The sequence below is a fragment of the Acinonyx jubatus genome, chromosome B2 (genome assembly GCF_027475565.1).
Source record: "Acinonyx jubatus isolate Ajub_Pintada_27869175 chromosome B2, VMU_Ajub_asm_v1.0, whole genome shotgun sequence".
Classification (NCBI taxonomy): domain Eukaryota; kingdom Metazoa; phylum Chordata; class Mammalia; order Carnivora; family Felidae; genus Acinonyx; species Acinonyx jubatus.
The window spans coordinates 7,028,212-7,052,142 of NC_069385.1; the positions used below are offsets into that span (position 1 = coordinate 7,028,212).

A 23,931-nucleotide genomic window follows, 5' to 3' on the forward strand; every position below is an offset into this window, starting at 1 on the left:
AATTTGTAATGTAGTACAGATTTAGTGCTAGATAACAAACCAAGCTATTATTTGAATTTCAAAAATGGGAAGGCTTTAATATTTGATAGGCACTGAGTGTACCAAGGTATTCAGCTGGCTAATAGAATTATGATTGATCTGAATTGTGAAGAGAGCATCATTTCTGTCTCTCCCCGTGCAGAAAATCAAACAGAGAAGAGGTCTTACCTAAAGGGAGACTGACTGATCTTACACTTGTAGGTGTTAACCAAGAACAGAATTTTTCCATTTGAGCAAGGAGATAGATCTCTATAAATGACATTTATTTTAAAACTACATGTTTTGCGTTTTGAAAATGGGTTCTGTCGAACTTTTTTATACATTTCACCACTATGTATTATTCGTGATATTAATAGCTCATCATGGTGATATAAAAAATAACGTATATGATATTTAGGGAGATGCACGGTTAATGTTAAACCAACTGTGCCTAACCAAAGAGTAGCAATTCCAAATAAAAGCTCATCTGAGTTTTTTATCTTTTCGCTGTTTTCCGTACCCCTTTCTGTATGACTAGTGAAACAATTACATCCCCTTTTGAAGGACTAACTCTAACATAATGATATATTTGGTGTACCTAGATCTTAAGCATCGTGCATTATGATGGTCAAACCAGACTTATTGACCCCTCCATTCAATCAATTCAAAGGACAGAATTTTCAATACTGACTTTTAAAATATTAACTCACTTATGGATTTCGCAGGGAGAAAAAAAAGTCCTTGATATACCTCATTTATAGCTACTTGAAATGACCAGCCCTTCTAACTTATTAGTTTCAACAATTATTCAGAAATAGAAGTCAATTAGAAGTTCCAATAGAAAGCATGAAAAGAAATTTCCCTGGGGAATAAATGTGTTTCTTGGTAGTGTTGCTAAGTCAATTAAATTACAGCCCATATTTTGCCAAGATGAAAAAACTCTCAACATGTTCATGTAATAAAGAAAAAGAATGGGCTTCCAGGCCTTATAAGTCAGAAGGACAAACAATTTTGTCCTAACTAAATATGTATATATGTGTACAACTTACACTTGTGCTATTTTTATTAATGTCCAATTAATTTAAAATGTCACTCAAATTATATTGCTTCAAACAAGCTATCCCTCTATTTATAGAAAAGGATTAGCTATCATATCAAAGGCAATGCAAACACAGAAGAATACAAATTCAGCATTCTGTATAAAGATGTGAAAACACTGGGCTTTTTAAAAAAAAATCAGTCGAGGGGGCGCCTGGGCGGCTCAGTCTGTTGAACATAAGATTCTTGATTTCGGCTCAGGTCAAGTTCCCAGGGTCATGGGATCAAGCCCTGTGTCTAGCTTTGCACTGAGCATGGAGTCTGCTTAAGATTCTCTCTCTCTCTCTCTCTCTCTCTCTCTCTCTCTCATGCACAAGTGCACACGCTTTCTCTCTCTAAAAAAAAAAAAATCATTAATTAAAATTAAAAAATCAGTTGAGTTCATCTCTTTTTTGTTTCTCAAAGCATGGTTTTCACTTCTGAAGGCCAGAGATGAAGGAGCAGGAAGGGGTGAACAGTGTAGACAAAGGAACCCAACCACTGATAAGAGAGTTTCTGGATCTAACTACATGCATCATTAAAGTGGAAGAGGAGGACCTAGATCTGAACGGATAGGCCCTACCTCTCCCCTCCACAACCACTGCCCTAATTCATGTATCTGCTCTGCAGTGTAGACTATTGCAGAGCACCACAAGGAAGGGATTTTTTTTTCTTTTTCCCTCATTATGATAAGAGATACAGATGAAGGAGGGCAGCAAAGCCCAGGACCCTGGATAAAACTCAAAGGCTAGATTTGGAAGACTTAGTGAAAATGTTCATGCATTAAAAAATTACTAGGAACCACCTCTTAGAAATCCAGCCTGCAAATAATTACTTTCCTTCCTCCTGGAAAGCACTGGAATGCTGTCTACTTTAACATGTACACATGTTGTATAACATGTATATTTACATATAAGTGTGCATGCATCTGTACATGCGCATATGTGTGCAGGCATGCCTACGTACAGAGTGGGCGCCTTGCCAGTTGCCGTGTGGTTTACAGAGATGCACGGCCCCTGGCTTCCTGGATTCTACGGTTGTCGGAGAAACGAGCTGCGCCGCTCAAGCCAGGGACAGGGACATGAGCCTGCGCAGGTGGACCCTGCTGGGTTAGCAAGACATCATCATTGCTGGGCCAGCTGCCTGGTCCTGAACCCCGGCTGCTGAGAGTCACCTGTTGAACCCGTAGGAGGAATCCCTGCCCTCGGGTGGTCCAGCCGGACCCTCCGTCTCTGTTCCCCGGTGAAGATGTCTCCGGCTGCTCAGGGAGCTTTGCTGATCTGCTCCGTTTTTTACGGTCATTCTTTTCTGCATGGTGGCATCCCCTCGGCAGCAGGGAGGACCACAGAGAGCTTTCACTTTAAGCCGGGGACTAAAGGGCACTTGCGGAGCGCAAGGGGAATTATTTTCGAGGTGAGGAACTCCAGAGAAGTCGCGGCATCTGGCTCTCCATACACTTGGTGGCATGGCCTCCCAGCAGCCCCGTTTCGCTTTTGCCTCATTAGGAGAACCCACAGAAGGGAACTGAGTCTTAATTACTGTCACTCTCAAGTGGCCCAACAAGGGCCCATGCCCAGACCAGGACGCAATCCGCCGCGCTGGCACCCCCTCCACGGACCGGCACCTGACTGGGCAGAGGGCAGCAAACCAAGCCCTTTGGAAAGATGAGCCGTTTTCCTGAGCACCGGTCAAAGCGTGGATTAAAGCGTGAGGCCAATCTTTTTCTTTAGATTACCTTTACGTTCTGTACTATAGGGAAGTTTATAGTCTGGGTTTCATTCTCCTGTACACACGTGTAGTACATAGACAAAGACCTGTAAGAGGGTGACTCAGGATTGGCAAAAAGGAAAGAAAAGAGAGGCATATCTCCTTCACTCAACGGATATGCTTCTGTGTTTACCAACACTTGTGAATAAATATATCGTGCCCATCCCTAAACATGTAACATGTCTTTGTCCGTGCATGCATGGGCTGTAGATGCTTTGCCAAAACTTAGAAGAGCGTGTGTTGTGATGTCCCAGGTCTGTTGTAGAAGGGAAGCCACATAAGGGTTAGCTCGGTCTGGGGCAGGCTCTGTGCCGTTTCCTCCTTAAAGCTGATTCTACCCGGTGTGTTTCTGGCCTCAGGACTGTGTAACACACCTCAATGAGACGCCTCACAAACAAGAATGAGCCCCAGAAATAAATTCACAGAAGCCACCTCATTCAGGTGACATTTCTTCTGTTTATTAGTTAAGAATTGTACTGTTCGGCACCTGCACGAAAGCCAGGAAACTCACATGAAGGTACGTTTTCGTTAACTACATGCTCACGATACTCATTGGAGAATTCCACCAAATTCCATTAAATTCTGGTACGCCGCTCAGTAAATAGCCATGAAAACACCATGGTACTTAGAGCAAATCCTCAATCCCCTGCTAACACCTTATATTACAGCTGTCTAATTACCACATTTTGCAGTAACCTTGTGGGACTTCCACAGGTAATTAGAACTCTAGAGCTTTTCTGCAGTAATCCAGTAAGGACCTCTTAACTAAAAAGGATTATGCGCTACCAATATTGTTGTGCCCACGTGTTTTCTGCAGTTAATTGTTTCAATTAATATTTGGCATCACGACAGCATCTCCTGAAGCTTCATATACACGACAGTTCATGACTCAAGGTGGAGGTGAACACATTGCCTTCGTGTCAATCTCCCCCCACATCCATCCATCCATCTCTCTCTCCCCCTCTGTCTCCACCTTTTTTTTTTCCAGTGACCAGTATTCTGATGAGAAAAAAAAAACATACAACCTCATATCCCCTCAATTGCATTCTCTTTGTGTGAATTAAGATGATTTCTCTGTAATTTCTCTTTAGGCAGCAGGTAGGCATCTGAACTGGTTATAACTTTCATTCTGTCTGTTCTAGAAATCTTAAAAAAGAAAACTGGGAACTGGCGATAGTTTCTTCTTGTCACAATTTCTCTTCCCTCCTCCAAGCAGCACACGCTTGTAGGACAGGGACCTTGTTGTTGTATACTTGAATCATCGGGGTCCAGCACATAGTATGAGCTCAGTAAACTGCCACCAACTCAGTAGAAATTTGTATTTTCCCAGTGCTTTATATAGAGAACCGTCAGAAAACATGTGATGAGCGCTTCCAAATCAATTGAAAATGCTTCTGCAATAATATAATGTAATGGATACCTCAACATAAAATTGGAAGGTTAGAGTTATATTTACAGATAAGATCCTTGCCAAGGTGATCACTTGTATCAGCTTCTTTTACACGCACACACACACACGCGTGCGCGTGCAAATTCCTTTCACCCAACAGTGGCAGCTCTCTTACTCAGTGAGCTCTCCAGGTCTGTCTTCCTGTTCTCTCCTTGTCTTTTCGGTGTGTATTTGAGTGTTAAGTTGAGGGAGAATCTGGACATAGACCCAGCCAATTGCCACCTAGTTATAAAGTAACGACTTGCCTTTTTGCCCACAGTCTCTTTCTGCCCCCATAAACTAGGCTCCCCAGAAGTGACCCAGGATGATGGCGAATGGGCAGTTCTGCCCTTGGAGAACCCCTACAAAAACTCTCCATTGTAGCACATATGCGCAGCACAGTAAGAAGATCCTGGGTTTTGCTGGCAGGGAGACTTGTATTTGAACCTCAGTACTACTTTAGGACATTTCTTGGCCTCTGAATCTGTTTTTTCATCATTAAGATGAGGATGAAAATTCCTGCTTCACAGAGAGCATAGAGACATCCAAGGAGACATGTGTGGATCTTAGGAGGTTCTTAATGAATTCCAGGTTTCTGTCTGTGCATTTCCACCACGTAATGCCTTGTCCTTTGGGAGTCAGGACCCTCCTGATGAATACACCTCTTTCCTGTTGGAGGAGGACCCCACAGGGAGGTGTTCCCAGGATCCCTGAGTCTCAGTTTGTGGCTGGAGCAGGGGCTGTGGTTCAGCCTTCACGGGGAGGTTTGCAAAATGTCTACCATCAGCTTAATCATATTACAGTCCTAATTGAATGCACACCAGGCTGCCACAATCATGCTTTATGTCTAATTGACTGGAAAATAATGATCACTTGTTCTTCCCATCAGGCTCGTGTAGGGACATCAGACTTCATTCACCCCTGAGCCCACCTGCACCCTTCCTCTTACCATCCCCTCCTACCTGGTGAGTCCATTACATGGGGGACCCAGTCCCACATCATCGCCTTTGAGGAGGGTGTTAATTGCATGCTGCCTTTGTTGCATCCTGAGTTAAAGATTCGCCCAGGCCAGGATCTCCACCTGTTCTCTTGAGAATTCCCTCGGTTTCCCTTCATCTTACTAGCAATTGTAGAGTTTCCTTATTTGTGGCACCTTTCTACACCCATGCATGCACAACACATATGTTTATTTTCTGTGATTTTATTGGCATGATTTGTGGCAGAGAAGGGTAGATGGTTGTTATATATTGCAGAATGAAGTCTTGGACTTCATCCAAAACCAAGGCCCTAGAAGAGAAGATCTCGCCAACTTATCAAAACATAGAACTTTGATTAAACAACTTTAGGACCTTCAAAAGGAAAGCTTTTCTTTGCAGTATTCTTTATACAGAGCAAACTGGTGCCACATGGAAATTGTTTGGTTAGATTTCGTTAATATTATAAAATCAAGAAGACCATGAATGGACACATTTCTCTGCATGCCAAAATCATAGCTTATTTCTTTTTCTAAATGAAGCATTTTAAATCATCTTACTGCCTGCCATTTTTCATGTCAAATTTTTTTAAAGATTATAGCACTTATATTGAAAAACAATTAAAATAGTTTGTCAGAAAAGTAGTAAAGAGAGACTCTTGCAAACTAAGCCATTATTTGTTTTCTTAACTGGTTGAACTAAGAAAATATGAATAACATAATAAATAAAATTGAGGTTTCAATTTTTTTTCCATTTACTTTGGGCCCCAAGTAATGAAACCTTTATTCCAGATTGCATCTCAGAAAGCTTTGTGCCCAGTTCAAAAGCAGGCAGGCAGTCGCCGTGATGTTCTGGGGACAGAAGGATAGACATTCAGGGATTTCCTCAGGCAGGACTTGATATCTCTCTCTCTCTCTCTCTCTCTCTCTCTCTCATTTTATTTTATTGTTCAGAAAGCCAACATATTTCCACCCTGGTACTATTCCCTAAACTTATCTTCTGAAGCAGCTCATCCTCCTTTCTTTTTTTAAGATGCAGTCATTTCTAATCTGACTCGTGTGAAAACAGAAATTATAAAAGCAAACTCACATAGGAAAATATACTCCACCTGATCAATACTGAACCCCTCTTGACGGCCCAGCAAGAAAGAGTAAGAGCGAGGCAGACCCACCTCCCTCTGACAGGGCAATGTGGACACCTACCAATGGGGGCAGCAGCCGATGGTGCCTTCCCTGGCCTTTGCCCCACTTGACACTCTTGGGTTGTGAAGCAACACCGTCACTCCTGATCACCTGCTACTTTCGTCCTCAGAATCTTCTGGTCCTGTTTCTTTTGTTGCCTTTAAAGGTGCCGCATCCAGGTCTGAAAACTCTAGTGTCTTCAGTGGCCATCTGGTGAATGCACCAACTGCCCAAAAGGGGTTCACATTCCAACTGCAAAAGAGGTGTCAGTCCTCAGTGCAAGTGACTGCATGGCTCTCTGTGCCACATCATGGGGCTGCACAATTTTATCCAGCCTTTCTTCTTGTACCCCACCCGGTCGCTGGTCACATTAACATGCTCTGAACAGACTCCCTTTCCATGGCTCCACTCCTAGGTCCCCTGTTAGGGAATGCTTCTGACCTTGCTCAGAACGGTTTTACTACTCAGGACCCTGGAAAGCCCACCACTTCCATGAAGCCTGCCCTACTACCTGTCCCTACCGAGGGTCCCCTCTCTCAACCCCCATCCTGCACACAGTCATTTCATTCTTTCATGTCTCCCTGATGAAAGCACCAATTCTTTTCAGGGAAGAAACAGAGCTCATATAACTCCTGTATTACCCACAATATCTTTTCATGGTTCCACATGCATTAAAATTGGAACTCTGCATTAAAAATCGGAGCTCTGGATTCAGACTGGAGTCGGATCTGAATAGTCCTGTGTTCAAATAGTCCTGTGTTCACATATCAGACAAACACGTACATGAAACTAGACATCTTCTTTAATCCTCCTGTGCCTCAGTTTTCTCACCTGTCAAGCGGGCTGCTAGGGCTAATTGAGACAGTATAAGGTACTGACTGCAGTGTCTAACATATATTCAGAGCTCAGCAGACGGGGGCTTCTGCTGTTATTGTCGCTGTCATTATAATTGAAAGAGTGATTCCAAATGCCGCTGGCTTAGCTTTTGTTAGCGTCTGAGCTGGAATTGCCTGTGGAAGGACCCTTTTCCGGCTTGTATTTCTTTTAGTCGCTTGACAAACCTTTATGGAACGCACCTGCCTACACATCATTCTTGAAGACAGGAGCGTTCGGATGGGGATGGAAAGACCAGGATTCAGTGCCGTTTGGGAGATTTCCCAGGTTTGTGAGTCAACCTGTTGGTCATCATTGCCTAATATAAGGAACATTGATCTTCTTCCTAATTGACTGACATATTTTCTAGAAAATAATGAGAATTAAAAGTATGGGATGCGAAGCTGACGTCAGGTGCCCTGTGGCCGGCATTTACTAAGAGGTGGTTTCTATCAACGAAATGGACTTTGTTGCTTCTCTGTGCTTGTCTAATATTGCCTCTCGCTTTTCTTTTTTTAACTTCGTGATAATTCACAATGTGGTTCAGTCCAGGACAAGCATTTGGAAGCTGGCGTTCACATCTTTGCCCCAGCAGTGGCTATTTACAGCCGTTAGGGCAGGGATCTGAACGTTTCAGATACAAAATGATTTCTATGAGTATCACAATTCGAGGCCTGTTACACCCAGTTTGTAAAAAATAATAATAATAATAATAATAATAATAATGAACAAAATGAAATGAGCTCAGTTACTGAGTGAATGTTTAGAGTGGTTTTCAAACAGCAAACCGACATATGTACAAACAAACAGAAAACAGCACGTACCTCCCCCTGCAGAGGAACTCTACGGCCGAAACGGCAGGTAAGAAAGCAGGCATGCTGGGGGAGAACGAGAGCAGGCTTCCCAGGGCCCCTCCACGTTGTCTTGCTTGAGGCCTCTGAGGTCAGGAGCCAAACCTCAGGGCTCTGTGGAACACAGTTTGGGAACCGCCCCTGGGTAGCCGGGTACAGCCCTGAGAACTACCTGTGTGGGGTATCATATCCATGTACCGAAGGGCCCTCTGCAGCCGGACTCATCAGGTTCTCCCTGCTCTCTTTGGTCGGAATGGTCGCCCCACTGTGAATGACCCTGTTGGTTACACTCACTACCCTGTGCATGTGAGCCGACCTGAGCATCCACATTGTTTCCCTCAAGAGCTGAAACTCAGAGAGCGGAGAGCCAGAGCTGACCGTGTGGGAAGCTCGGCCCCCCACGCAGAAGCCGCTTCCAGCAGGTTCCAGCCCATAACCATCTTTTCATTCCATAAAGGCTCACCGCCCCGGGCAGTGTTCTAGGGCTTGGGGCGAACGAGGGGCCCCACGCCCTGCCTTGGGAGGCTCACCTGCCGGGGCGGCAGGGCAGGAGGGACAGGTCTGACTTGCATGTTGCTGGCGGTAGTCATTATTCTGGGGTGAGAGAGAAAACAATGTAGCCGAGCCGAGAGAGAAAACAATGTAGACTGGATGCCAGCAGAGGAGCAGGCAGAATTTTCCACCCTCTGGAACATTCACACCAAATGTAATCTGTGAAAAAAAAAAGTCTCCGTTTAAACCAATAAGCTGTAACTTATTTTTAAAAAGCTGGTTTTATTATGGAAGCAGCGAGGGACTCGTGTGTGCCAGATGCATCTTAGAGAGGCTTATGCCGGGACGCGGCAAAGCCTCAGAACCAGGACTGATGTTAAGCCCAGGCTCTTCCCTCACAGACTCCCAGCCCTAATGAAAGGGTGGAGCCGGCTGTCAGTCACGGGACACGCAGACCCTCCGTCTGCCTCCTGCAGCTGTGCCTCCGGCATTTGTCCCTTCCTCCACACAAAATGCACCTAGACGGCACCGCCTGCCCGAGGGTTGCGAGAAGGAAACGGCCACCCTGTGAAATCACCTGGTGCAATTCCAAGGCTCAGTAAGGCTACCTTCCTTTTTTTTTTTTTTTCTTTTCTGAAGTTTATTTTTACTTTTTGAGAGAGGGAGACACACACAGAGAGAGAGAGAGAGCGAGCGGATGAGGGGCAGAGAGAGACAGAGACAGAGGAAGACAGAGAATCCCAACAGGCTCCACACTGTCAACTCAGAGCCCTATGTGGGGCTTGAACTCACAAACTATGAGATCATGACATGTGCAGAAACCAAGAGTCAGATGTGTAACCAACTAAGCCAGCCAGGCATCCCAAGACTACCTGTGTTTATCTCCTGGAGTTTTAGGTTTCTCATTAGCAAAGGGAAGGAGAGGAACAAGTTGGTAACTTTGAACCCTTTGAGCTTGAACTTTTCTTGAATCTGTGAGAGTTTTGCTAACAAACGGTGCCCACTTCTTGCTTTTCAAGTTGAGCTTGTGAAGGCCTTGGAGGTAGTTCAAGGGCACACATGAAGATCATATTGTTTTAAAATTTCTTTAATGTTTGTTTATTCTTGAGAGAAAGAGACAGAGCATGAGTGAGGGAGGAGCAGAGGGAAAGAGGGAGACACAGAATCCGAAGCAGGCTCCAGGCTCCAAGTTGTCAGCACAGAGCTTGACGCGGGGCTTGAACCCAGGAACTGTGAGATCCTGACCCGAGCCAAAGTCGGACGCTTAACTGACTGAGCCACCCAGGTGCCCCAAGATCATATTGTTTTAAATGTGCCATATTGAATCTACTGGGTAACACACAATATAGAATTATTTGGGGCATGGTTCTTACCGATTTGAGGTGGTGTAAGTAATCTTCTTCCCAAGGCAAACAGGTTGAATTAGAAACTGTAGCTCTATACTCAATACCAGGAGTGTCCCCAAACATATTCCACCTTCAGGGTGGTTCTCACTGCTCGGACCTCCTGCTCAGAACAAGCAGACCTTCCAAGCCCGTGGGGATCATGCCACCTTGGAGCTGAGAGCACCGATTGCCTCCGGAAAGATGGGAGCCCCACAGGATGCTGTCAGGGACATAAACACTGTCTCCAGGTTGATATTGCACAAGATGCTTTGATCCTGATTCCTGGTCCATTCTAAGACAGCTGCAACTTCTGTGTCATCCCCTTTTAGTTTGCTTACTCTGTCTCTGAGATGTTTCCTTTCAAATATCTTGTTACCACTGGAGATGGTTCCTATTCTCAGACTTTGTTTCTGAGGGTTTTTAATCAGGTCCTCAGGGTGACAATTAGAGGTCCTGACCACTGAATAAATCCATTGAATTACCCTCCATGAATACAAGCTGTTGGAGAAACTGTCTAATTATATGACAGATGCTTTTAAACTTCTCAGAGTAGACAGAGTCTCCTGAAAGATATCAAGGATAGTGTCAAGTTTGGAATCAAGCATGGACCCCAGAGAACAGGCTCAGTTAGGAATGAAAATACATGGCTGTGGACACACTAGCAAATGTATTAGGGTAAATTCTGGACTGATAGGGTAGTTATCAATTATTTGCAAATTTACCCAGTTATTCATAAACTAGATTAATCAGTGTGGTAAAGCCCTTGAACTGTCCATTCAGGTGAGAGAGTGAGACAGCTTTGTGCATCTGGAAACTCCACTTGTTCGCTGGAGATCAGGATGTGGTCTACCTCATCTGCTTCTCGATCACACAGGCCTATCGTCTGCTTTTTGATAGATGTTCTGCTTTCCTGTTTTCACTGCAAGTTGTTGCACTGACTGATAAATTCTTCTTTAGTGATCAACAGGTCAAAGGTCTTGGGATCTTCTGTATTTAGTCAGCAAGGCTCAAACAGAAAAGCTCAGGCTCTCTGACTGTTGCATGCATTGTCTTACCGCAAAGCAGCCTGCCTGAGTGTCAGGTATTTGTTGTAGTTGTAAAACTTACACCTGACTCAGCTACCACATCCAGTTTCTAAAATGTATTCACTGATGTTGGAAACAGCCCCTTCAGCATTACCGCTCAAGAAATTGCGGCTGATGCAGGCAGAAGTCAGGGGCTTCTCTGTGTGTGGACCAGGTGATCAGAGACTGCCCAGGGGAAACCGAGGCAGAGAAGTCACAAGCCAGAGTCCTGAAGTTCACGGAAAACTGAGGTGGGGCAGGTGGCGGTGATAAACTGTACAGAGGGGCTCTGGTCTCACGAATTAGAAGGGCTGGCCTTGTATAGACATAGTTGAAACAGAACAGGACCACCAGCAACAATAGCACCCTCAAATTCAAAGAAATATGTGTACTAATAATACGTAAAGACAGCCCTGGGCCCCCAGGTGCTATTTTTAATATTTCAAAAGAGCTTAAAGGAAAGTGTTCCTTTTCCTTTAGAGGGCTACACGGCATAACTGAAATGTCACGTTGCTTTGGGCAGAAATTATATCAACTCAGATGATACTAGTTAACTCAGGCTGACCTAAAGTCGCCCCTAATAGTTGCATGTGTCTTTGACATAGAAAAGGAGAGAAAGAAAGAAAAGAGAAAGAAAGAGAGGAAAGTACTTAAATATTGTTTATTTGGCAGACAAACATCTTTTATTTATTTTTTTTAATGTTAATTCATTTTGAGAGGGAGGGAGGGAGGGAGGGAGAGAGAGACTGAGCTCAAGTGGGGTAGGGGCAGGGAGAGAGGGAGACACAGAATCTGAAGCAGGCTCCAGGCTCCCAGCTGTCAGTACCGGGACTGGAACTCACCAACCTTAAGATCATGACCTGAGCGGAAGTCGGACACTTAACGGGCTGAGCAATCCAGACACCCCTCTACAAACATCTTTTAAAGACAATGGTTTGGAAAAGTAGTGGAAGGGACTCTTGGTTGTCACAGACTTTCAACCCGTGTAGACTTTCTTCCAGATTAAATTATATACAGAGCTATTACACTTACATCTGTTTAATTTTTGTGATTCACATAAAAATCGCCAATTTTACAAATGAAAGGAACTTAAAATAATAGTGCCCCCCGCTTTATTTACAACTGAAGGAATTCAGATCCAGTGAGGTCAAAGGAGTTAAGTCACCAGAAGGTACCAGCCCATCCGGGTCTCCTGATTTCCAGTGAACACTTCTACCTTAACCCAAACCTTCTTATCTGACCATTAGACATCTATTTCCCGCAGTTTAACTTAACATTTTTTCCTCTTCTCCAATACTTAGTTGCCTTACTAGATTCCCTAGTGTAGATACTTGGCAAGATTGATCGTAGGCAGATTGCAGCCAATAAAATATTGATGTGGGTCAGCACCTAGATTTAATTTTGGATCCAACTGGGTGGCTGCAAATATAGCCAGCCTGCCTGCTGGGGAAGCCTATCTGCAAGTCTGAGATGGATGTGAAAAGCCATAAACGGGAAATGCAAATCTCGCGGGAACTGCACCCCAGGGGTGTATCGGGCACAGCCTGTATCCACAGCCTCACACGCTAGTTCCCCATCAACTCTGCTTGGCGCTGGGTCCAGAGCCCACCTTCCTCCAGAATCTCAGCGTGTGTGACAGCCAGTGGCTCTAGGAGCATGTGGTCCCCGTGCTTTTAGTTTCCAGACACACTTTTCCCTTGGCTGGGTTATATTAAAGATGGTAATACCATGTTCTTTTGACCACCCCCCCCCCCCCGCCCTTCAGTACTAAATCCATTTCAGGGAATTTTCCGATTTACAAAAGCTGAGCTAACAGTCATAACATAAGAATGAGGAATACAGAGAGCAGAAAGGCAGATGTAAAGATGCAGTAAGCATGCCTGGTCCTTCGCAGCACCCTATCCTACATTCATCTATTTGCTCTAATATGCTGTAAAATGATAAAGGTTCATTTTCCCAAATTAAATTCCTAAAATAGCTACCCACTTAGTACTAACTGACTCCATCTTGATAGGTGAAGCTTCAGTGTTACTTTTCAAAGGGATAAAGACTTCTTTTCCATTTTTTAAATAATAAAATCTAAGAAGGAGGAATCGGCTGCGTTTTAAGAAAAATCTGCTTCCTAATCTCACTTTTGAACTCACTTTTGAACAGGAGTCAAATCTCACATCTGCTACTCTCGATGTTGAAGTAGATTTATATAGGAGGGCTTGTTAAAAGTATTTTTTTCAAAGACATTATTTATTTTAAAGGCATGCAAATATGGTCTTTCCAAGATATAAAAGTAACTTAGTGGATTGCATTTAATATGTAATATATCAGATGTAAAATGGAGTATTCTGAGACTTGAGTCCATTTCTTTTAGAAGCCAGAAATCACATCCTTCCCCGAAGAGTTCTCTCCTGTTTGATGCTGTCCATCCCGTGGCTTCTGTGATTGTCCGCCATGTTTATGGAATACTCGCACATCGTAACGGTTAAGGGCTTGGGTTCTGGACAGTCCAAGGCCCCACCACTTTGTACCTGTAAAATCTCGTTGCGCCTCACTTTCTGTATGTTTAAAATGGGGGTAATAACAGAAGGTACTTCAAAGAGTTAGTATAAGGTTTTCATGAGTTAATGTATTTGAAGCATGTCCACTATTGATTGGCACAATCTAAGAGTTCAAAAAGATTCTAATCACTCTTATCATTGCTTTTGTCCTTATTTCTATCCATATTTTATCTCCCTTATTAAATTAAAGCTTCTTAAAAGTCTTATATCCCCCCTAACAATCTTGCAAATCTTTCCTTTCCATCCTTAGCCTCTGATCTTCACACATTCATTTATTGTTCCTTATCTGGATCTCAGCCTGCCCAAGGGCCCTCCCTGTTCTAATCACTCCATCCTAATTCCCTTGTGAGGTCCATTTCAAGCAATCTCCTTATTCAGTCACACTGTGGCTTTCCCCTGGCCTTTGTGGAAAAGGCTATATTTCTTCACCAGGTGCACTTGACCCTCACAATCAACCTCTCTCCTCCCTGATGAGCCTGAACTTGGGCCTTTCGTGCCACACCATGCCTCTCTCCCCTTCCTATCTCTTTCTTCTGCCTGATAATGCCCCCTGGCTCTTCCACCAGGAGCAAGACAGTGAGCTACACCTGGGTGAACTGTCCACTCTGACTCACAAGCACCAGAGATCTTACCCACATAGAACTTTACTAAATAATGTGAAGAATGCAAGTAATTGGAAGCCTCAGACAAACAAGGAAAGATTTGGCACAGCGAGGGCAGCTCCCCGGGTCCTCCCTTCCCATGTTGGACATGTCCCTCTGCCCAGAATAGATGAGGTGTCTGAGTGTCTCCAAAATCAGGGAGCATCTGAAACAACTTAAAATGTCTCTAGTTGGCGCCCATAGAAGTTTTATAGCTTACATGACATTCTCCAGGAAGCCTTTTCTGGTAGATCCTGAGTTCTATTGACTACAGGTAATCCTTGCCCAAGGGATATCCAGTAAGGGCATTTCAAAAATAAGGTTTCTTCCTCCAGCAAGTCCTAGTTGATAAGGTTAGACCAGGAGCCAGACCCAAGGGATGAGTTCTGGTAAAGGGAATGAGTGAGGGCAGGCTGCCTTAGCTCATTCTTCTCAGAAACACACCCTGCCACAGACAGAATGGATCCATCCCCACAGACCGCTACAAACCCACCACAGAACGTACCCCCTCAGACCACAACCAGTAAACCTAAAGCCCAGCAGGATGTTCCCTGCATATATTCTCTCTTGTCATCTCTGCTACTCGTCAGCAATGTAGATAGTGTAGTCCACATTGTATAGATAAATAAAGGTGCCCAGAGGGTAAATAATTTGCCAGGCTCATACAGCCACAAACAGGAGAGGCCTGATTTCAGCAGAAATCTGAATGATTTAAAAGCCCTTTCACTTTGGTAATTGTTCATGTGAATAGCAGTCTTGGCATTAGGCTGAGTTCTTTGATGGGTAGGATTCTGTCTCTCTGTATGTATCCCCCACACACTGTACAGACTTGGACCACTAGTAAATAGCAAGTGAATGAATGAATAAGTAACTGAATGAATGAATGAGTGAGCAAATGAATGAGTGAATGAGTGAGTGAATGAATGAATGAGTAACAGAACAAGTGAACAGATACACTTGTTTTTTTCCCCATGACTCCAGGGAAGGATGTGTTATCTTACATTTACATAACATATGGTCAAGAAATCGGTATTATTTAATAAATAATAAATAAAGTTAAATATTTGTAATAAGAAAAATTTTATAAAAGCAAAACTTTAGAAACAGGAGTGCACAGTAGATTTTTATGATCTCACTTCGCCAATTACTTACGCATAAGGGGAAAGGGAGCTAGAGAGCACACCATCACAGGAAAGCGGGGAACGACACTGGATAGTAAGTCTATGGGTGATTTGTGCATCCTTCTTTTTGCTTATCTGTATTTCCTAAAATTACATTGCCTTGTCCAAAGAAAATTTTTTTCCCCAAGGAAAGTCTGTTTGTAAGCTTGAGTTTAATTAAAAGAGCCACTCCAAAAGAAAATTAATATTACTGATATCGATGTTCAGATGATCAATATTATTTCTGTTGGTGCATCATCATGATGATGTAGGCAAATGGAAAAGAGATTTGGGATGGTTTAGTGAAACTGTGACGAATGTCAGTTAACATAATTTAAATGGTGTAAATACCTATTCATTCCAGTCCCCCTCAACATGCCCTCATTTGCTCAGAAGTTGTAGTCAGTTACAACTGATTTGTAAAACACCAAGTGAAGAAATCAATGGTTTTAAAAATTTGGCATTAAAACCTCACCTCTGCCAGGAACTTGTACCTAAATTGACCTGAACTCTTAGGGAATTAGTCATTTGTTAGTCTTGCTTCCTAAAAATTGCTACAAACTTAGTTGCTTAAGTCAATACATTTTTTCCCCAGAAGCTAGAGTTGATGTTTTAATTTAATCTATCCATCTGTTGTGTGAACTTTCTCCTTTTATTATTGTGGTAAATAGCATATAACATGAGATAGACCCTCTTAAATTTGTATGTGTTCAATACAGTATTGTTTTGTTTTTTAATTAATGAATTAATTTATTTTTTAATTTACTTCCAAGTTAGCATATAATGCAACAATTATTTCAGGAGTAGATTCCTTAATGCCCTTACCCATTTAGCCCATGCCCCTCCCACAACCCCTTCAGCAACCCTCAGGTTGTTCTGAGACTCAGTTTGAGTCTTTTATGTTTTCTGCCCCTCCCTGTTTTTATATTATTTTTGCTTCCCTTCCATTATGTTCATGTGTTTTCTATCCTAAATTACTCACATGAGTGAAGTCATACAATATTTGTCTTTCTCTGACTTACTAATTTCGCTTATAATACCCTCTAGTTCCATCCATGTAGTTGCAAATGGTAAGATTCATTCTTTTTGATTGCTGAGTAATACTCCATTGTATATATATACCACATCTTCTTTTTTTATTTTTTTAATGTTTATTTTATTTATTTTTGAGAGACAGAAAGAGATAGCATGAGCAGGAGAGAACAGAGAGAGAGAGAGGGAGACCCAGAATATGAAGCAGGCTCCAGGCTCCGAGCTGTCAGCACAGAGCCCGATGCGGGGCTCCAGCTCATGAGCTGTGAGATCATGACTTGAGCCAAAGTCGGATGCTCAACTGACTGAGCCACCCAGCCGCCCCTATACCACATCTTCTTTATCCATTCATCCATCGATGGACGTTTGGGCTCTTTCCATACTTCGGCTGTTGTCGATAGCGTTGCTATAAACATTGGGATGCATGTGCCCCTTTGAAACAGCATTCATGTATCCTTTGGATAAATACCTAGTAATGCAATTGCTGGGTCATAGGGTAGTTGTATTTTTAATTTTCTGAGGAACCCCCATACTTTTTTCTGGAGTGGCTATATCAGTTTGCATTCCCACCAGCAGTGTAAAAGAGATCCTCTTTCTCTGCATCCTTGCCAACATCTGTTGTTGCCTGAGTTGTTAATGTTAGCCTTTCTGACAGGTGTGAGGTGGTATCTCAATGTGGTTTTGATTTGTATTTCCCTGATGATGAGTGATAGTGAGTGATTTTTTCATGTGTCTGTTAGCTGTCTGGATGTCTTCTTTGGAGAAATGTCCATTCATGGTTTTTGCCCATTTCTTCACTGGATTATTTGTTTTTTGGGTGTTGAGTTTGGTAAGTTCTTTATAGATTTTTGGATACTAACCCTTTATCTGATATGTCATTTGCAAATATCTTCTCCCCTTCTGTTGGTTGCCTTTTTAGTTTTGCTGATTGTCTCCTTCGCTGTGCAGAAGCTTTTTATTTTGATGAGGTCCCAAGAGTTCATTTTTGCTTTTGTTCCCTTGCCTCTGGAAACGCGTTGAGTAAGAAGCTGCTGCAGCTGAGGTCAAAGAGGTTTTTGCCTGCTTTCTCCTCAAGGATTTTGATGGCTTCCTGTCTTACATTGAGGTCTTTCATCTATTTTGAGTTTATTTTTATGTATAGTGTAAGAAAGTGGTCCAGGTTGATTCTTCTGCATGTTGCTGTCCAGTTTTCCCAGCACCATTTGCTGAAGAAACTGTCTTTATTCCATTGGATATTCTCTCCTGCTTTGTCAAAGATTAGTTGGCCATATGTTTGTGGTTCCATTTCTGGGTTCTGCATTCTGTTCCATTGATCTCAGTGTCTGTTCTTCTGCCAGTACCATACTATCTTGATGATTACAGCTTCGTAATACATCTTGAAGTTCAGGATTGTGGTGCCTCCAGCTTTGGTCTTCTTTTTCAAAAGTGCTTTGGCTATTCAGTGTCTTTTCTAGTTCCATACAAATTTCAGGACTGTTTGCTCTAGCTCTGTGAAGAATACTGGTGTTATTTTAATAAGGGTTGCTCAATATGGTATTGTTAACTATAAGCATTATGCTCTACAGCAGAGTTCCAGAACATTTCCATCTTGCCCAACTAAGACTCTGTGCCCACCAAACAGCACCCCCCTCTTTCCCCACCCTAGGCCCTAGCAACCACCATTCCCCTTTCTGTTTCTCTGAGCTGGGCTACCTTAGATTCCTCATATAAATGGAATCATGAAATATTTGCCCTTCTGTGACTAGCTTATTTCTCTTATCATAGGCCTTCAAGGTTCATCTGTGTTGTGGCATATAACAGGATTTTCTTTTTTTATGGCTGAATAATATTCCATTATACTTTTATAGATTACATATAAGTGTATATTATATATATATGTATATATTTATAATTGTATACACACACACACACATATGTATATATAAATCCACATTTTTTTTAATCCATGGGATAATCCAAAATAAGTGCAATCAATTCAGTAGTATTGCCAAGGACTAAAAATTTTCTTTCTTTGGGACAAAGCTCTGATTCATTTAAGCAAACTAAATTACCTCTAGTATTAAAATCTGGATAATTATATCACATCAAGTAGTATAAACAACCATCAGGCTAGAAGCTGAGGGAGTTTTTAACTTCTCAGAGGTATAGTAATCATTCCCAAAGTTGACTACCTGTAATATTCTGGTTTTATTATTCCAGAAAAAGTGTATCTACCATTGCTTTTCATGTCTGAAAATGATTCTGCCTGGTGTTACTATTCGTACAGCAGGACTGGGGAGATCGGTCTATAAAATTGGGAATCAAAACCCACAGCCATTTTAACAAAAAATAAAATAAAATCACAAACCTACAAGAGAATTCATAACATCGTCTCAATCAGTTCTTTCCCTTCTGGCCTATTTTTGTACTTTTACACATATGGAGATTCTATGGCCCTTTCCAGTAGTTTTAAGACTTAAAAATCTATATGGTCCTAAATCAGATTAAATTTGGACCTATTTTTTTTTATATAGCTAAGTAGAGGTAAAAATTAACTTTTTAATATCTTTCTGATAATAATGAATTGTATATGAAAAGATTAATACTAATTTTTCATGATCAAATTTATAAAAACCTATTTTTATTAGTAATATTTTCCTACTATTAGTAATATTTCTCAATGTTAGTAATATCAATATTAATAATATTTCCTCAAGTAGAAAGTCAGCATTTACTGAGAAGTGACTATGGCCTCATCATTGTGCTACTGCTTCATGGGTGGTAATGGGGGCCACATTAGAAATTGCCATTTGTCCTCTGGAAAAACCCTGGTGAGACTAAATAAATTTGCACACTTCCAGCAAGTGAGGGTGGGGCCAGATGTTGACTGCATGAGGAGACCAGGTAGTGCAAACAATACACTCCACCCTGGACACGTAACTGAGATTCAGCTAGCCCCATAAGTCTTTCATATCTGTAAACATAATAGGTGCACCTAATGAAATATATACCTTTCTACCAAGTCATGAAGGTTATTCACATATGTTAGTATATGTGTTTGATGTTATGTATTCACAATATACTTTGGTTCTTGTGGTTTCTCTTTCATGTTAATTTTAGTTTGCTGCTTATTCACATTCAATACTTTGGTTTAATTTGTCCTCATTTCCATTGCACTTCCGTCTTCAGCCATCTCTGTTTATCTTTGTAGAGTCTGTTTCTGATTTGGAGTCCATTCCATTCATCCTATAATTTTCCATTTGCATTTCTTCAGTTCAGAGTTTTTTTTATTTTTTTTTTTATTTTTTTCGTGTGGATCAGCCACTTTTATATTTCCCCAAACCCTTAAATCTTTTATTAGATAAAACAAACATTCAAAATGCACACACAATGTACACACTTCAGGGGAAAATATGCTCAAAGGGAATACATTTGTTTTAAAATGTTTTATGCCTTCTGTTAAATTCAAAATTAGTGAATTCATGTAATGTTTCATGTAGAAAATTTTAGCATAATTTCAGAAAATGATTAGATGCTTAGAAATGCCTAGTTACTCTAAACAGTCACAGAGATTTTTGAGTATCAGGAGAGATAACAACCATTTGGTGGGTCCTGCTGATGGTTCACCCTCATTTTTGCTGTAATGACCCACCGGATGGGTTTTATCCAATCCCAACCATGGGTGTGTCCATTTTCGGTGCATCGTTACCGTCACCCTGGATGCATTTCCATTTTGTAGTCTCCCAAACAAGAAAATATACCAGAATACAACTGCTTTGGAGCAAAGTTTTCACAGGTTTTACCTGCAACATATTCTACCATATTTTTTTTAATTTGCAAATCTTATCACTTGACTATTAATCACAAGCTCCTTTTGACACACAGCATGTCTGAGTTGGACATCTCAGTGAATCAGGTTAAAGAAGCACAGCACCAAGTTTCTAAACTGTATTAAATGAAATGAAAAATAAGAAATGGTCTCAAAACTGTAAAATCCCTACCATTATACAAATGCAGGACAATTTTCAAATTGGTTATTTTTCTACCTGGAGATGACATTTTCCCAACCTACCATAACTAAATGTAATAACAGTTTCACTTAAAAATACAGTTGACTTAACTATGACTTTACGCACGCATGCAGAATAAATCTGTCATTTTTTTTAATTATTAAGGGAGAAGGATTATATCCATAGAATTTCTTTAAAAGTCGATTTTTTTTCCTTTAATTACTCTTGAGTCTTAGGTTTTATGTAAAGCTTTGGTTTCTGTTGTAGACTCTAGGTCTGAAATTCTTTCTTATCCAGTAAGAGAGCAGGACACAGGATTGAAAACGTGAGAGAGGCTAATGTCCGAGAAGAGACAAGAGCCCTGAGTAAGGGTCCTTGCTCCATTTTTTATTAAGATTAGAAGGCTTAAAAGCATGATGGACGTTCACAAAGAGACAATGAAACCATGAACATTAACTCAAGGGTGTGGGGGAAAGGGGGTTTTGAAGATGCACAGTGTTAGGGGTTTGGTTAAATATAAAACAAAATCCAGGTGCTGGGTGCAAGGTTGCATACAGCAAACATGAGGCGCCACCTCTGTTTACCTGAACTGGTCTAGGGGACAAGAAAGACAGAGCATGCTACCTCAGGATCAACAAGGCACTTTTTCCTAATTAGCTCCACTCTGGGCAACTTCTCCCTGCTGAGGTAAAGTCCTGTTTACCTATTTTGGTCCTTCCTTCCTGTGAAAGCAGCTTTCTGCTATTGTACTACATTGGGGGGCATTTCCACCCTGAATCCCTAATCTTGTTTACCTCATCTTGGCTGTTTTCATCCTGAGATTTCCTATTCCTATACCTTTGTCCTATACTGGGGGCCTTTGCCTTAGGCCTTTATCTAATCTTATTTGCCTATTCTTGTTCACCCATACTTGAGTGTGTACAGCCTATGGCTTTCTAATTCTTTATGCTTTGTTAACCCACTGGTGCAAGCTCAGGGAATTCCTAAGCTTATTCCCCACAGGTTTCCATTTGGTGTTACCTTATAGTATTATCAGAGTTGGTGAGAGAAGTAAAAGCATCGCCATGAATAATTATTGTCTTCTTAATTAAAGCAGTGATACAATATCTTAGATGCTGGAGTGAGTGAGCTGAGTGTCATTTGAGAATTACAATAGCAAAGTAAATTGTATGTCAAGGGAAGGGTTGGATGAAGAACAATCACCTCTTTTAATGAATGCCTTCTGTTTATCTCATTCACATTCACAGGTTTTGAGTGTTAAAATCATTTCAGAGGTTTTAGGTAGACTTCTCAGGAAACAGCTGAACATCTGAGTTTGACTTCATGTTGGCTCAATGCATAGACTTTGGGATTCCATGGTTATTTTTCTGGCACGACAGAGGACAATGTGTGAGGAGCTTTGTGAAGTGCATCCAACTGCACATCTTTTAGTTTGCAAAATGTGTTCTTGCTGTTGAGTTTGGTCTCTTTGGGGAAGAACAGTGTAGCTTAGATTAAGATCGTTTTACTTCCTGCTTCAGCTTCCTGTGTAGCATTCTCCAATTGGTCAAAGTTGCCTCTGCTCCTCCCCCATGAGAGCATTGCTGGGTTCAAAAACCTCAAAAGAACATCTCACCCGAAAATAAACAAATGCACATTGGATAAAATCTCTCCTTTTTTTTTTATATTTATTCATTTTTTTTAGTCATCAGTGTCTATTACTTTTATGACAGTTTATAATAATATTTAGAGTATTTTTCCAGAAACTTGTACAGAAAATGACCATTCTGGTTGTCCTGACATAACGCTCTGTTTCCAGTCAGGTGGGGAAATGTCACCCTGGCAGATGTAGAGCTGGTCTGGCCAGAACGCCTCTGATGAGGTTTAGAGAGAACAGTACAGGTCAGTGTGAATGGATCTTCTTGAAGAAAAAAAGCAAAGTAGATGGTGACATAAGATTCGCTGAAGAAAGAGCTGCTATCATTTGCCCCCAATTGGAAATCACTTATTTTTCTGTGATTGAAATTTCTGTATCTGTGGAATAGCGTTTTTTTCTTACATTTTGATAGGAAAAAATCCATGCTCTTAGCTCCACCTGCTGAGACCCAAGAGAAGTTTGAACAGATAAACATTCTGCAAATTGCCAAAGACATTCATCTTTTAGTGTGTACAGAGCACTGTCAAAACAAAAGTCCTGAAACTTTAATGATGAGACAAAGGTCTTTGCTCTTGGGAGTTTCCATCAGCGCAACAAAATGAGTGATGACGGACATCTTCTGGAACGTCCGAGGCCCCAATTATGAATTTATTTACAGAACTTTAAAGTCTCGGATTACATTCAGGAGCATTTTCTGAGGTGCAGAAGTTTTTATTTCCTTATTAAAACCTCTTGCTATTTAGAGAAAAGTATTTAGTAATACATAGCAATAAATAAACCAAATCATATGGAAGCAAAAACAAAATATTTTGGATCTTTTTTGCAGAATGTCAGCCAATCTTGTGGAAAACCACTGGCTTCCTTTATCAATGGCACAGAGTCTGTTAGGAATAAAAGCCGACACATCAACCCACATTCCTATGCACGTGTGTTAAATAATTGTACAATAATTGATATTGTATCGCAGGTCAGAAAGGGGCTCAGACCTCTCCCTCCCTTTGAAATAGATCCATCAACACGGGTTAGTCACTGTGAGCATTTTTTTAAGACCATAAAATGAGGGAATTGGGTAAGCAATGCTAAGACTTTCTCTACAATCCACAGGATTGTGTTTATTGATCAATAATTAAATGTTTGTCTATTTCTTCATTTTGAGTCGCTCCCAGTTCATCCTTGTTATCTTAAAGCAATCCACTCTCTGGGGCAAAGTCGGCCCTGTGATCTATAACAGAGATCATTCAGGGACTTGTGGTAGCATGAGAGGGTCAAGGTCAGGGGCTTCAGCCCCTGTGACTACTGCACATTCCCCCTTCTGTCCTCCCAGGAGAAGGCAGTCCTCAGGATAACAGTAGGAAACTAATGCATTTGCCTGGCAGCGGTTAGACAATTGAGGTGTGGAACTGTCCCTTCGCCCTGATTTTGTTCGGGATGAGAAAATAGGACTCCGGTTGTGGGGAAATTACAATTAGCTGGCAGCTCCCATCGGCTTTGTGGCCCCAGTGGCTATCTGCAGTGTCCTCTCTCTGTCCCCCTCTCCCTGTCTCCCTGGATCCATGAAAAGACCACCGTGCATCATTAACACTCGGCTCCCAAGGAAGGAAGGAAATCAAGAAGGCAGGACCATCCCCTCTCTCTCTGACTCAACCACAATACCCAGGACACAGAAGCCGGCTGTTCAGACATGGTTTACTGACATTGCTAGTTTGGAAGAGCCAAACAAAGTTCTAGGACTGCAGGAGCTTCACTTAGTTGAAAAGAATATGAGCCTGAATTTTGTTTTCATAGTTTCAGAGAAGAGAATTGTGGTTCC

General features: G+C 41.7%; 1 protein-coding gene and 1 long non-coding RNA gene across 3 annotated transcripts in view; both read left to right on the forward strand.

The window, feature by feature from the left end:
- Nucleotides 1-23,931, forward strand: part of PRKN (parkin RBR E3 ubiquitin protein ligase) — a 1,330,206-nt gene that overhangs the window by 938,324 nt on the left and 367,951 nt on the right. The gene's annotated exons all lie outside the window — the stretch shown is intronic.
- Nucleotides 1-23,931, forward strand: part of LOC128315760 (uncharacterized) — a 56,484-nt gene that overhangs the window by 28,300 nt on the left and 4,253 nt on the right. The gene's annotated exons all lie outside the window — the stretch shown is intronic.